Raw genomic sequence first — 16,326 nt, 5'->3', positions numbered from 1 at the left:
GGTGGGCTCTGGGCCCGGGCTGCTGCCAAACTTTGGAACCAAATTTCAGAGCGACAAAAGTTGAAGGATTGCCATGGCGTGGTGTTTGTGGCTTTCAAAATAGCCCAACTCCTCCTGTGCTGTTGTAAATTGAGTCCCAGCTGCAAAACACCCTTAACTTAATCGATGGGATTCCTTTATCCCTCTTTTCTCTCTTTCTTTCTTACTTATTTTTTTTAAACTTTATTATCAGTTTACACGTTTAATTATGTTCTTTTGCAGTACTTCTATCTAGCCAGCGTTTCTTTCCCTACAGCTAGGACAGTGAAGCGATGTATGAATACATAATGCTCTTTGATTAATATTAAATGTGCAGAACAAATACATTTGGAAGATCTTTATCTTCTGATGGGCTGGGCTGTTTGCAGTGCTGAGGCTGGGCTTTGTGACGGCTCCCCGGGGACACGTGGGGTGTCCTCTTTGTTTTCCAAGGCTCGTTACGGCCGAGTAAAACTTACACCTTTTTTTCCTCTCTTTACTTTTTGTAGCATTGCAAATATTTTAAGTATCTTCTGGCTATTCAATATCTCTCACACATTAAATTTTGCAATTGCTGGCTTTGGTTTACCTTTGAAAGAAGCCTGGAATTTATGATTATTGGGGTCCATGCACCGTTGCTCTGTCCTTGTGATACGGCAGGAAGAACAGGCTCCTTTACCTGTTGGAAGTCAAAGTTTGCCTTATGGGCAGCCTAATATTAAAAGAAATTTTGTTCAAAACAGTAAACAGGCATCCACAGCTGCTCTGCTTTGTTGTAGTTTAGATTAATTTTGGATTCTTTGAGGATGATAAATGTTGGGAGGAAAAAGGTATTTTTATGAATGAAAGATGCATTAAGTGTATATGAAAAGAAACGTAATGCTTGCACGAGGTTCTGCAAATCTCCTACTTTCTGGCCCGAAACAGCTTTCTGCTGCGTGCAAATTGCTCCTGAACACAATCAGCGACATTATTGCCAGCCATTACATGTTTCTGTTACAACTCTTCTGTCTTTCGCTGCTTTTCTTGTCGTTTTTTGTCCAAGCGTTTGCTCAGGGAGATGAAGAAAGTGAGTAAATATTTCGGGCTTTCAGGAAACCCCGAGGAATTGTTGAAGAAGGACGCTGCCGGGGGTTTGGGAACGTAATGCGCTTCTGTCAGCGTTGACCGGGGCGGAGGTTATCAGAGAGGAAAGAAGGGGCAGTTGTCAGAGATAAGTACTCATGTTTTTGATGCGTTTTGACCTTAGTTTGCGCTGTCGGCTGTGGTGAATCGATAGCACGTCCCTGTGGTGGGCCTGACCTTGGACGTGGTCGTGCAACGTTCGGTGCATGCCCAAATGCAGTAGGTAGGTGAGTCCGTCGCTGGCTTGGGCTTTCCTTGAGCTGTGTCAGTAATTAAAAGCAAACAAAACGAGAAGCTGAGCTCAAACGTAGATCTGTCGGAGGGGCTGGGGGAGAGGAGGCCTCCCTGTGCCCCGGGGAAGAGCTGAAGGCATGACTGAAAGCCGGCGGTGCTCCCACCCATCGTTGCATCTCACGTCTGCTGCTGGACACCAAATTGGCAAAGCTTCCACCAGGGCTTCATAAAGCAAGCGGTGTAACCTATTACAGCAAATCATCTTTTGTCAGCGCTTGCCTTCACAAGGTATTTGTAAATAAAGGAGCTTGCTTTCTACCTGTAATAGAATTACACAGATAAATCAGTGCTCGGCTCCTTCCCTTCGCTGTAGCCTCCTGCAATTTTCTCGGTGAAGTTTTCATGTAGGATGGCCTCTCCAGGGGCTTAAAATGAATCACAGAACAAAATGAAACCTGACCTTATGCCGTATGTATTTTTTATGACTGGAGCTTATCTTACCAGGCTCGGTTGCCTACCTTGCGCCGGAAAGAAATTTTGGCTGGCGTTTCCTAGCAGAAAGAAAGAGATGTTCCCTTAAAGCTCGGTAATACCATCGGACTTGCATCTGCCTTTCACCCAGGTGTGACCCCACTTAAGAATAAAGTCATTTCCCAGCTCGCTTTTAAGCGTGGCATAGCAGACGTCCAAGGGCTTGGCAGCGGCTGAGCGCAGAGGGAAGGGTGCCGCGGCCGGGCTGGCGGCACCGTTGTCTCTGCTTGGCTTTGATGGTAATCGGGTCGGGCAGACGTCTCCGGCAGCTGCACCTAATGGGCTGCCACGCTGAGGGGGGACCAGACCTTGAAACTGTTTCTGCTCCGCAGCCAACGCACGGGGAAAATAAAACCTATTCTGCGTTTACGTTGCTATTAAATTCTGCCCTCCCGGCTAAATCAACAAATTGTTGGTGCTTTACGCTTGGAAGTTGGCCTTTTCTCCGTAGCTTATTTTTTATTATTTTTAATTTTGGTTGATTGAAATAGCTGTTTAAATTATTGATAGGAGCTTAAAACCGAGCTAATTCACTTCACTTTATCCCATAGACAAAACTATTTATAATTAACAGAGAAGCAGAGGTCACTTCGGTGTGTAATAGCTGCCAAGCCAAATGAATAATAATTAGGCAGTTTTTTATGCTAAGCTAAAAATTATGCAAGGACTACCCTCCGAATAGCCTTGAAACGATTAGCGAGAGATTCAGGTGACAGCGCTGGGGAAGGAGGAAGGAAATCCAGGGGGTCTGAAACCCGGCGCTTGTTTATCAGCTGGGCTAGCTGTGTCAGCACGGGAAACAAACGGTCTTTTAAAATCAACCTTATCTTTAAATCACAGCGACAGCAGAAGCTGTTGTAGATACACGATGATACATAATTGAAAAGGACAAAGGGTGAGGGTTTTATTTAAAAAGAATGGGGTCTGAGCCATGGCCGCTTCATCCGTCAGCGTTCGCCTGGTAAGTTCCTAGGGCTGTTGGTGTACTTAGTTCAGGTGGAGACTGCTCTGATCACTTACGTAACCTTTATTTATTTTTTTTTCTTTTTAACATTAAGATGGGGAGAAAATGTCCTGAAAATGTTCCTACCACCTTGCTGCAGATTCCCCTGGGGCTTGCGCACTGTTTGAGAAGGTGAGGCGTGAAGGAACAGCCTGGTTCGGTCACTGTCTGTGCAAAGTGCTTTTGTTTTCAGGGTGTTTTATTTCTGTGAAACAATGAATGGTTAAAAGAAAAAAAAAAGGAAAGAAATTAATGTAGGCTACAACACAGAATTATTGCACCAAAGCTGAAACAAGGGTAAAAAGTAGCAACAATTGCATAATGGAACTATAAAAAAGCTCCTTCCCTCTGCTTGCAGGACATAATACCAGCTCACAACACAATATAATTAGATTGCCACATCACCCCTTGTAAAACCAGAAAGAAAAGAAATGTAGGGAGGCATTAAAACTCCTTTCATTTTCTAATGCCTTTGGAGAGCTATTGGCCATAGAGGACTTGCTCTGGCAAAAAGCTCTAGTGAGCTATTAGGTTTTTAACTATTTTATAGTATTTTTTATTGTTGCCAGGCCTAGTTTTTCAGCGCAATGACTTTGCCCTCTTTCCCTCCTCCAGCCTGTCGTACGTTTATCAATCTTACAGATACCATTCGCTATAAAGATAGGTCCGGGCTCTTCCGAACCGCGGTGTCCTGCTGCCATGCCCTTCCTCCCCTCCGCTTTTTTTCGGTAGGTTTCGCATGACTTCTTTTATCTGGGGATCTTCTGATACAAATTCCTTGTGTCAGCTCCAAGTCCCAGGAACAAAACCCCGTTGTGCAAGGAAGTGGCCGCCACCACCACCTCTGGGCCAGGTTTAAGTGAAAGAGGAGAGCAGAGACTCTGCTGAGTCCAGAGATCACCTTTATGAATCGGTTACCTACAAGCAAATCCCTCCTCCGTGTTTCTTGTGATTTAATGTGGTGTTTTGCTCCCCATTAGAGCTATAAGGCTAAAATGCAAATGGACAGAAAGGAGGGACCGAGTGTTGAAAAGCAACTTTTTTCTCCTGGTGAAGCTGAAGGATTTTACTCTTAGAAAAAGACAGCTTTTGCCAAGGACAAATTGATGCAAAAATCACTACATTGCCATGGGTTGATTAGAATTGGGCCTTTTCAGAGAAAAACAATATTACTTATTAGTGGACCTGCCAAATTTTGTCCTGACTCAAATTTTTTAAAATCTGTGGAAATGTCAGAGCTGCTATAAGCGTACGGAGCTGACAGTGATAAGTTGTGTGTATCTCTAACCAGCAGTTTTAAAATGATGCATAGGGAGAGTAGTTGAAAGAAAACTCGCAAACTGATATGAGCGAGAAAAATGTTCCTGATTAATGCAGTGGAAAAACACAGAGTTGAAACTTCCTTGTGGTTATGGCGGTGGGACACAGGCTTAGCTGGGAATTAGGGTTTGATCGTGGCTGTCATCGTCCATGCCAAGCTCTTTGAGGCTTCGCCAGGCACCTAGGGAGTGTGCTACCGACAGCACACCTATAAATAGGTGGGATGCTGACCTGGTAAGAGAGTGTACCTTGCTGTGTTCTGGTTCACCTCTTTCACCTACTGCGTGTCTAATTGGCTGTGACTGCCCTTCAGAGCGGTGTTCTTGGGTCAATGATGAACAAATTTAGGATTCTTCAAAGAGGAGGATATGCCTGCCTGGTTCCTTCCCTGTCCATCCATCCATTGGAAAATCGGCCCCTGGGAGCAGAGGACGCTCCAGCTTCCTACTCACTGCAGCGTCTCTGGGCTCTGGGACTGGACTGGCTTCGCAGAAACACTCCCCCCTGGTCTCAGTCATAAAGTTCACAACATCGTTTTGGTGCTGACAAAGGCCTCAGCTGAGCATTTCAGTTTAGATCTGTGTGTCAAAAAGGAGAGCAAGAGGAATCTGCTCCTAGCGACCAGGTTGAATTCCCTACCTGAGTGACAGGGCTTGCAGCAGGTGAAACACGCTGAGCTGGCAGAGCAGGGCTGGATCACACCGTTCCAGGGACAGGAGGTTTCCAGACGGCCTAGGCTGACATAATCTGTATCTTAAATTTAATTCAAGATGACAAATATCAGACAAGACAGTGGGAAGCCCTGCTATTAGGCTTCTTAAGCCAACGTGTGTTCTGGGCGTATGAGTGCATATGCATGTATATGCCATAGTTTTTATATAGTTATATGTGTGATATATCTATATGGTGTTCAATTATCTCTGCTGTTGTTAAATTTTATTTAACTCCGTGTGTTGACTCACACTGCCTGCAGTGCAGCAATTGAACAGCGTATTTGTAAGCATATAGAAGATAACGAGGAGAAAAATAATTAACCAGAAGTCATGTTAAACCTATTCAGTTTTCATTTATAGCAACAACAAGCCTTGTGGGTAGAGAGCCAGTTGCACGTAACATTACCATAAGCAAACGTTTACAGGATAAGTACAAAAGGGGCTGGAAAGTTGTACTGCAACGCTACAACACGGCGTGCACACGAAGCCTGCTCTGCTCAGGGCAGGATGGGTGAGGGGAGGGCAAAGAGGATGGCTTTTGGGCACCAAAAAGCCTCCAGGCGTGCAGGTTGGGTCCGCCAGGCAGCGATGCTCTGAGATGCAGCCTACTGACCATGTCAGTGCCTGGGGATGGATCTATCCTTAAGGGCACTCGGTGTGAAAGGAGATACCAGAACAGCTCCTAGATAGAGGAACTTACCCCGGTTTGGGGTAATTTTTGTCTGTGATGACCTTCCAGCAGTATAGGAAATGGTCTACAGAAAGCAACTCTAAGGAAAGGTATTAAAATGTTAATTATTGCAGGGTTTCAGTGTCAGGTTTCTAAGCTAAATCACAAAAGTTTGCCCAGAACATAAAGCCTCATGCAAGTGCTGCTGGGCTATCAGCTTCCAGCAACAACCACCAATGAGGTTTTTTTCATTTGTATTTGATGTTTCTTGCTAATTTAAATGTCACAGCTCATATCTATGTCTCTGTTACCTCAAGGGTAGGCTACTCAAGTGTGAACTATAATAGAGTTGCATCTCAAACACACTTGAAACGGTACTTCAATGTGGAATGACTCTGTTTACATTGAAAATGATATATTATTATTTATATCACAGTAATATCCAGCAGCTCCAGACATCTATTAGGAAGCCTTTATGGTCAGTGCAAAATAGACCATAAAGTAATGTCCCTATGCCTGAGAGAAGTAAATTCATTTATAAGTAAACCCAGCCATGAATATATCAGCATGTCTTTGCAGAAGCTAGCTACATCTGTGCTGCAGCGTAGAGGTATTAGTTTCCAGTTATACAGCTGCCAGTGAGCTGACATTTGTCCACAAAAAGGCTTCAGCTTCCTTTCTTTGCAGCTAAGTCACTTCAGGTACTCAGGTTGGGGCTACTCAGGTAAATGACAGAAAGTAGTTGAAAGAGTATTTATGGGTTGGCTTTTAAACTGGCCTTGCTTGGTGCCAATAACAATTTGATAATATCTAAGTCATGTTGCAGGTGTCCCTTCCTCATTTCTTTTGCTGCCAAAACGATCCCCCCTTCCTGCCAGAGACTTCTTTCTCCGCACTGGAAAAATCCTCACCTGTTAACCTGGAGCCTTCTGTTCTGTGTGTTCCCCTATTGACAGAGAGATGTATTTTCAGGCTAAATTGTTGCTTTGCTACACTGCTCGGAGAGCAGATCAAGGCACGGTTTGTTCCTCTGTTCCCTTTCTGCTGCCTGAGTGACTGCCTGCGTTTAAAAGCATTTGCCTGAATTGAACCCGGTAAATTCACTCGCAGTATTTGAGAAAAGCTGTCAGCAGTGCTGCGTTCCTTCTGTTTAATCTGGTAAGTATCATATATGTTCTGGAGTACAGAACTCAACGTGAGGCGTCTCTGTGTGCCTGTAAGCATGCATCTGGCCATTTCTCCTTTCCGTGCCTGCTGTTCAGTAGCGTTGCCTGGACATCAACGTGATCACATCAGCAAACAAAATCCCTTTGTCCCGTTATACTCATCAGAGCTGGGGGTTGTTACGAGGGCTGCGAGCGCCTGCTTTCTGCTTGGCACTGGGTTATGAGCGAGGCCGAGGGATGAGCTGCTGGAGGATGCAGCCAGCAGTGGCTGCTGGCGATAGAGCCAGGGCTTCCTCTGCGCTGCAGTGCTCTCCTCGAGGGCTCCGGTTCCGGCACACCGTCCCATAAAGGTGGGTGGGCAGACGTCAAAGCTAGGAGTAGCAAGTAGTCCGTCACCGTTTGGAGCTGAATCAATAGGTATCACGCTGGGAAACCTCTAAAATCCTTCCAAACTTTTCACATCCCAAATGATATTTCAGTCTAGTTTTTCAAGGTTTTGTGTTAGTGCCACACGAATCCTTCAAAAGCACATAAGCAGGATGGTTAGGCTTTTAGCTCCTATTGATTTTAATGAGACTTAAGCACCTAATCAGTTTATGCGTGTGGGTTTCTCAAAAATGCCTCTTTGCATCGTTAAGCACCTTAATGCCACCAGAAATAATCTGGCCCTTTGGACAGCAAATATTATTCAGATGCATGGTCTGTATCAATAAAGGGTTATGGTTATTGGCACAGTGAAAAACCTCTTCAGAGGCAATTCTTAAAAATCTTGGAAATGGGAGTATGGCTCCTTATAATGATGGTTATTAGGAATGGTGGTGTGATGGAGAGAGTTAACTTTGCAGATTATGTCAGAAGCTTATACAACGGTAATAGAGCATGGAGTTTATTCCTTAATGTAACAGCTCGTGGATTTCTTATCCACCATTCCTTGAGCGCATAGGAAGGGGTGCTTTCCTGTCTTTGTAGATTTCTCCAATAAAATAAGCTTTAGTCAAGTGATAGGAATAACACCATCCGAATTAAATGGAATACTAAACAAGATGAAACCTCTTGCAAATATTTCGTTTGAGAAATGGAAGCTTGAGAAGGCAATGTGACAGAGCGAGGAGCTTGTGAGAGGGGCTTGGAGCAGCTCTGGGGCAGGGGTATAAAACCTGCCCTCCCCTGACATCCCTCCCCTGCAGAAAAACAATTGTGTGTAAGGGCTCTAGACATGCTTACCTTTTCTGGGGAAATGTAGGAAACCTGAAAGGAACGGCAAAGTGAGACTGATTATTGGTTCAGAGACGTGTAGCGTAGTTTGGCGTTATAATGTGGAAACTCATCAGCTAGAAATGTCTAATGAGGAGAAAAACTCTGGTGTGGTGTTTGATCACAGGGTGATTACGAACCACTGAAGTAGTATGGCTGTGTAAAAACCAAATGTACTGTAAGACTTCTTGCATTTATACGGGAGCATTAATGTCTTTGTGGAAATTATCAGTGAGAGCACTGGATGCAGCACCGATCCCTTGTAGCCAAAATAGATGGATTCACGCTGGAAAAAATGCAGACCAAAGTTTAGAGTCTGATAATGGGGGAGAAAGCATCCTACAGGAAGAAACTAAAAACCAAACAACCCCTGGCTTGTTTGGCCTAGCAAAATGAAGTTTTGGTAAGGTTTCTTTATGTAACGTATCAAAGAGGTAAACGCTAAAAGGAACGAACTTTTTAAGCTAAAAGTTGACATTGTGGTGAGAGCAGAGTACAAATGAGCCTTAAATTAACAGGAGCAAGGAGCAGCGTGGTTCTAGGACCCCCTCGCAAGGAACTGGGAGGGTGACAGACAAGGCGTTTAAGATGATGTTACACCCACACGATGGGATATCTCTTAGGGTACAAAGTGACCCAGGAGATTCTTTCCAATCTCGCATTTCTGTGGTTAAAGCTGCCTTTGTTTTTTCTCTTACACCTGATCAAGTAATAAGTACTTCCACTTATTAACTGGGTGACTTTGTCGTTGCTCACAATGTAATTCAATTCAGATATCCGTTCAATAGTCATGAAAATATTCATGAATCTTGATTGTTTTGTGGATTTCAGTACCATAATCAGTCAAATGAGATGTGTCACACCTTGGTGACTAGACGGTAAAACACTAGTTCTTTGCTCCATATAAAGTGACAACAGTTTTAATTGCATGCTTGAAAGGTCTGGGGTGGTTTCTGAACGAACGAATGAATCTGTTAGTGCTGTTGTCTTTGCCCATAACCGCTCTCCCATAATGATGAGGGAAAGCTATTACATTTACTTGTATGCAGAACTCCCACTCCCGTGTTGTTTAAATTGGTTTTAGTCAATGGTCAACACTGCCTTTAAATTGTGATCACAGAAAGCTAAGTGGGAAACTAATGTAGAGCACCACTGACCCTTTTCAAACGTAAATGTTTTCCGGATTATTAGGGGAGGTATACCTGTACCTTACTCACATCTCGCTGGCTGGCTTTGGGAGTGGATCTTGCATGAGCCTCATGCAAAGCCTTACTTACGCTGGTAGATTTATTTCGCTAGGGGGATTGGTCAGTTTAAGGGATCAAAGCTATTTTTTCCACTCAAAAATAAGGCATACGTTTTATTTGGCCTTATCTACCGTGGTATCTTTGCAAAAGGCAATCCTTAATGCCCAAAATACTAGTGGAGAAAACCACTGGGAAAAAAAAGTCTTGTATCAAAAGCAGTATTGTATATTTTATTCCTGACAAAATGTTACGATGCCTGCTGGCTGCATTGTTCTGAATCTTGCTTTAGCACCCAAAGTCTTTTAAAAGATTCCTCTGCAGGTACAAAACCCTGTGATATGTGGAAATCCTAATCACTGTTGTAGGATTTTCTGGGCATGCTGGAGAGCTTTCCCAAAATAGCTGGAATAAACAAGAGTTTATTTTTGCTGCTGAAAGGAGGGTACATTTTTCATCTTACAAATGAATGTTTAATGTACAGTAATACGTATGAATGAGGCCAACACAGAAATCACCCTGAAGGCTGGATGCATTAATTGCTGTGCCTGTACTGTGGCAAGATTATTTGTGGTAAGATTGGTGCAGTTTGCTTCTGCTGGCGTCTGTGTACTCGGTGTTTTTAGGCTAAAAGATGCGTCCTGTTTGTTGAGTGTTGATGAGCCCCTGCAGTAGCTACAGCTGATAACAGCACAAGGCTGCTTTGGGCACTCTTTGTATTTATATCAGTTCTGTAAACAGTTTCTTGCTGGGATAACTGGGAAATGGTGGTGTTTTTATTGCTTCAAAATATCGTGCTCATAATGTTATGCCTTACTGGCCCAGTTATCTAGCCAGGAGTTAAGTGTCCCAGTAAGAGTGGCAGGTCTGCAAACTGGATGAAATTACCCCATACCGTAAGCTGACCAAGAGTGAGAGTTTGGGGCGATGAAGAAATGGGCAAAATAGATGAAGAAATGGGCAAGATAAATTTATCCTGCATCAGGCTGGCTTTCCGCTGCTGAATCTGGATGTTTTCCTCTCTGTTGTGCCAAACTCCATAAAGCACATGAAAACGCCTCTATATGCTAGCACAAAACTCAGCGTGTGTCTGCAGTACAACTTGGGTAGCACGGAAGGACCGGCAAAAAGAACCTTTGTAAGGACATCTGATTACTTGCGTGTAGAACCCTATTGCTCGGAGTAATCTGGGGGGCTAGGGTGGGGAGAGAGAAGATTTCAATGTAATAATGTTGTTCTCTTTTGGGACAGAGAAAAATAATTAGGCCTGGGACTCTCTGAGTGCTTGTCTGTGTCTTTAGGAGCCTGAAAAATGCAGATGCTAAGTTCTGGTCCCTCTCCTGCAGATTTGTGTTTTTTTCTACTCTCATTTCTTGCTTAATGCCTGTATATCCTGAGCAATTGCAAGCCTGAAGTTACATCTTTCATGTCTAGCTGCACAAACCCAATAAAACTAAATGACTGAAATACAGCATTATGGAACAAAAGCTTCCTCCTCCCTCGTTTTCTCCCTGCATGACACAAGCTAATGACTTGTCCTCAGAATTATTGTACAGAAGGATGTAATCTCTGAAGGCAGTCCCGAGCACCACTTCTTTCCTCTGTGACACGGGGAAGTGATATCTCCGTGGCACAAAATCGGTGCAGCTGGGTGCGGAGTCGGGTTCCAAATGCGCAATGATGTCTTAGTGTAATAGAATAAATTAATTCTCACTGAAGAAAGTGGCACGCTATTTGTTAAGGACGTCAATAAAATTCCGCCTCTGTTTTATTTTTTTGTGTGTGTGAGAGCAAAAAGCCGACAACAGGAGAACTAACAAATGGTTCCTCTCCCTCAGTGCCTCAAACATTGCTATAATGATGGAAAAAACAATGGCAACTTCTATAACCATCATGAAACTAAGAACTTACTGTCGTATTTCTCATGGGATCTAATTTAAAACAGTCTTCTAAGAGAAACTCAGGTCAAGAGTAAAGAAGAAAAAGTTGATGGAGATCTGGTTTGACAGCTGGAATATCACAGAGCATACCCGGTTAAACTCTAAAGGGCTTTATGGATAAGGACTTCTTCCAGGGAATGCGCTCAAAGCACAGCTAGCTGGAAATAAACAGCAAAGCTTTTGTTCCTTCGTATATAATTTCTGTCAGGTATGCATGCTGTTTATCGCAGACACCGTTTTTGCCAGAAATGGTTTCCTGATCTGCTGTCGTCTTGCAGCAGGCCTGGCCGTGAGCCTTCCCTTTCTCTAGGAGAAGTCCTGGTTGGCACTAAGGTCAGCAAGCAGATGTGGGAAAAGCTCTTTGAAGAGAATGCGGTCTGAAGGCAAGCATACCCCGCTCTGCGATGTCCCTCTTTCAGAAGGACTTCTTAGCTCTTGCTAGTCCATAGCTCTTGTTGCTGACGGGATTTAAGAAGTCTTTCTGAGCGGTGAAGATGCCCCTTTGGTTACAGCAGTCTGCATGTAATCCACTGCCTGGGCTTCAGCACTTCTTGACTGAAGCCCAAGAAAATGAAGTAAATGCATAAATTCATCAAAATTTGATATCTTTGCTTTAGGTTTCTCTGCGTTGTGTAAAATTCATTGCACACTTACTGTAGGACTAAACTTGGCGCAAATATTTGTCAGAAATGCAACAGCTAAATATTTTCCTTTTTTTCTAAAGTCTCTAAAAGGAGGGGAAAATAACGTATTCTTAGTTTTAATCGATATTCCTAACTTCAGAGAAGCAAAGTGGTTTTCTGAAGCTTTCCATTCCTTGCAATTTGTTAAACTTTTGCAAAGGTCGTGTAAGCGAAGGGGTGGGGGGTATCTGGAAAGAAATGTCTGTTTTACAAGAAAAGCAGGAACCTACAGTTAAGGATCTTTTTGTGGATTTTGCTAACAGAAGGGGGGTTTTTAACTGCCTTTATATTCTGGATATTTTTATTGTTAGAGGTAGTAGGACACTTCAGCAATATTAAAAAAAAAAGAAAATGCTCCCCAGGGTCTTTGAATTAAATGTTCCTTTTGCCTTTAAAGGTTCAAGACTTTGAAACATTGGATGGTGAGCCCTCCTCTATTTGAGGGCTTTTCAGTTTGAACCATCACTTTTGTTTTACCATCTGAAACATCCACTGGGATTCTGAAAATGTTTCTACAAAGCATGAGTCCAAAAGTCATCCATTTATGGCCAATTCCTCTCCAGAGAGAGGGGAACAAGTGAAATTGAAGTAATTCACCTTAAATAAAGACAAAAATAGACACAAATATCATCAGTCTTTAATAATATATTAAAGGTTGTCAAGTTGGGGATGAGGAGGACAATGGAGAGAGGCAGGATCTCATCCTGGGGTGGTTTTCTCCCTGCCCACAGCAGGGGGGGGTTGGAATTAGATGATCTTTGAGGTCCCTTCCAACCCAAACCATTCTGTGATTCTCTTTACTGATGTTGCTCGTTTTAAGTTCAGACAGTATTAGGATGAGCCCTCTTTTCCTCCTGTCACCAGAGGGCCTGCCCCAGGGTGATATTAAATACCCTGAACATTAGGGGCATTGCCATTGTTTTAGTCGGAGCTGACTGGTTGTAATCGACCCAAATCCGGAACAAAACCTCAGACAAAGCTGACAGGGACCACTTGGTCTTTATGACAAAACCCTGCCAAGCCTTTAACAGCACTAATGTAAAAAACAATGTCATCAATAAAAAGTCAGAACAGACATATAAAAAAAATTGAATAATTTGCACTCTTATTTTATAGGGGAAGCTGTATTATATAGGTTTAGAAACTAGGTGGATATACTAGCCTTACTAAATGTTGTGACAGATCCGTCACTTTTCCATGAATTAAATGTTATTCAGAAATATTTTTGCTTTCTCCAATGTACTGTATTTGCTTAGAGATATCAGAAATCTTCATGGATTATAATCGACAAATTCAGGAACAAGTGTATGCTACTGAATTTCCCCACACCCTGGCCATATTGTGTTTTCTCTAAGCAAACCTGTGCTCAAGAGCTGCCATAAGCTGGTAAAGCTAAAAGCACAATGTCTACCAGAAAGCATAATTTGGTTTTCTACTCTTGTAGTTTAAATGGAGTAACAAGAGCTGCTTTGCGTGACCCAAATTTCCTTTTGCTGAAGTGGGAAAATGGAAGCTGGTTCTTCTTTACGAAGAAAATAGCTCGTGAAGGGCAGAGAGAGGGTCTCTGCCATTAATGAATCACAGAATGGCTTGGGTTGGAAGGGACCTTAAAGATCATCTAGTTTCAACTCCCAGTGAAGTCAGGCTTCATCACAAGACTTGTGTCTTTGGTTCTTTGCTTTCCATTCAGGCAAAGGATATGTGCTTTGGCCTGCGGTTTTAAAATAGTTCACTTGATCTGCACTGGGGAAGGGGCGTCCTAACCCGGGGATGTGCGGTACCCCCGAACGTGTCTGCTCCTGGGGAGAGCCCTTTCTCAGGTCACCGGGCCTCCTTTGCATTGACCTCCCCTGTACGCTCAGGACTTACATCTCATTGTATATAAAGTGCGTTTGTCACATAAAGAAACCCACGTTGTAACATGAAAGTATATATTTCAGAAAGGCATTTTTGGCAACCTGACAAAGGTCATCTACACACGTCAGCTTCTCTTTTAAAACCTCAAGTTCTTCAATACTGTAATGATGCTGCAATGTATTTTCATGCTTTAGAGATTTGTCTTCTAGTTTGGTTGCTACTGAGTGAAAAACATTGTCTTCAGGTTGGTTTAAAGTCTTTATCCTAGACTTCTTGGATATATGAGTTTGTTTGAAGAGATTTACTTGGTGTGAGTAGGACTTATTACCACCAGGCAGCAGCTCCACCTCGGGATCTGGCCCCTCATTGAAGGTTTTGTGTGTTACAGCAATGGAATAAGTCACGAACTGGTTAAATTAAAAATAATAATAATAATAATTTTTCTAACAAGGGATATAATCCACAGCTATTATCCAAAGCTTATTATAAGATGATGAAAATAATTCCCGTCTGTGTTATAACTGCAGTGTACTGAAAGGGCTTGCATTTGAAATGGAGGCTCGGCTTTGTGAACCGAGGCTGCTGTTGGGTGACTTCCCAGCAAGCCCTGACCTTGTGCCTCGCCTCTGCGTAGAGCTGCAGCCGGACTGAATGCGTCGCAGGTACTCCTGCAATTGTACCGTGCTAATCACACCGTGAGAGACTGGGAGAAAATGTTACCAGCTAATAAGACCTAATTTAATCATTCCGAAGTGGTAGAAATGAGTAAGTATTGTAGACTAGCGTGGTCAGTGGCCTTCAGAAGAGAGTTGTTTTTATGTAAAGGCAACAGAACCTGAATAAGAAAATAATTGGATGTACGGGCTTTGGGACGTAGATTTGATAAGGCTTTTTGATGAGATGGGTGATGTATAAACAGGCATAGGAAGGGCTTGTAAAGAAAGTGCACACCAGTGTGCAGCACCGTGCAGCTTCTTTATAGCAGTTCTGGTGGTCTGACCTTACGGCTGGAGGCCTCTTCTTGAGAAGCACCTGCATCATTACTCCAAATTTTAAAGTGGTTTTGGTACACCGATCAGCTAAGTGTAAATTTAGCCTGAAATTTAGAAATGTGCAGCTCTGCTGAAGGAGCTGTTAGCTCTGGGAGAGCTCGTTGACCTGGTCCTTCAGTAGGTCTTGCCACCTGCTGGGTGGCGTATCGGTGTGACACTTGTACCTTAACAGACCAGGGCTCCTTGCCTTCTCCAGGGCGAGCCCGCCATGGTATCCGACTCATTTCATCGCTTAACAGCTCTTCCCCAAAAAAGTTCTTTGCAAATTAACTTAATTAGCAAATGACCTACCGTTAAAGTACAATGCTATTGTCCAAAGAATTCCACTGACAGGTCTCAAGGTACCGGAACGTTTTTATCTGCAAGTCAATAGCGAAGCTCCCCAACACTTGTACCAGCAGACAATCAAAGGCCATCAGTCCCAGCAGCAGCGAGCACAATGCGGCTCCTAATGACGCGAGTGTTATCTGAGATTTGCAGGACCTGATCAATTGAACGAGACACTAGCTGACAATCAATAGTTTTCTATCATTATAGCAGCCTCGTTCATACTGCTGGAGGAAGAAGTTTGTCAGCATTTTCATTTCATGCGTTTTTCTGGTTTTGCCCGCTCAGGTGGCTGAGCTCAAGCCTGATTTACCAGGTGTGTGCTTGGAAAGAGTCTTTGCTCACATCCCAAAGAGCTGAGTGATTTTTTAATTACTTTATATCGACATTTTTTTTGCATATCCAGAAAAGGAAGGCTAATGAGCAATTGCCCTGGACAACACTTTTTGGAGGAGAGTTGCAGAGGGGATGATGCTGCCCAAGGGCCACCACTGCTGCTGGTATCAGTGCCTGAGGGACTGGCATGGGGGCCTGGTGGTCCACAATTCACAATATTGTCACCATCTCAGTTACTACTCCATCTGCCTCTCGGCTACATAGGTGTTCTTACGTCAGTACTGGAGTACAGGATTACAGACCTTGAATTCTGGCATTTATTTTATGAATAATCCCGTACAAGTAGAGCATGACATGAAAGTCTTCTGAGCCAGTACTTTTTCAGAAATAGAAGCCAAAATCAGTCTCCTAAATCTGTGCCTAGGCTCTTAAAGAGAAGACCTGATTTTATCAAGTGCTAAGCCCCTGCTAGCTCCTATTAATTGGATACTCGGCACTCTTCAAATCTACTTACTTATTTATGAGCTGAATTACAGATTTAAGAGCTTAAGTTCGGGTTTCTATTTCCAACACCCTGCTTTTTGTCATGCTTGTGTTTTTAAATTTGGAGTTCCAGTCGTGCAGAGTGTCTGGCTGAGAGACTCGGCCCACCTGCAGCAAACGTTTCCAGCTTTGCCCTCGGATGAGTGCCTCTGATGTTGCCCCTGCCCTTCCCCAGTGGTGCTGAGCAGAGCAAGGCGCTGTTGCTTCCTCCTCTGCCCAAAACAGTGTGAGCCTTGCCCCAGCTTCCCAAGATGACTTTTTTTTTTCTTATATCACCTTTAGCATAGGCTGGAAGGAGGATTTGATGGTG

The 16,326-nt window shown here is 43.4% G+C and overlaps 1 protein-coding gene across 3 annotated transcripts in view; it reads left to right on the top strand.

Annotated features, from left to right (window-relative positions):
• Positions 1-16,326, top strand: part of FSTL4 (follistatin like 4) — a 351,120-nt gene that overhangs the window by 16,399 nt on the left and 318,395 nt on the right. Inside the window, exon 1 of one of the 3 annotated variants that reach the window (XM_083798913.1) lies at positions 3,029-3,043. The exons of the other annotated variants lie outside the window; for them this stretch is intronic. The gene's annotated coding sequence lies outside the window, so the exon portion shown is untranslated. Of the gene's footprint in view, positions 1-3,028; positions 3,044-16,326 lie in introns of those variants that run through there. 3 annotated transcript variants of the gene reach the window in all.

The sequence above is a fragment of the Anser anser genome, assembly GCF_964211835.1.
Source record: "Anser anser genome assembly, chromosome: 14".
Taxonomy (NCBI): Eukaryota; Metazoa; Chordata; class Aves; order Anseriformes; family Anatidae; genus Anser; species Anser anser.
Note: the sequence above shows the minus strand (reverse complement) of the source record. Positions and strands in the feature narration are given on the sequence as shown.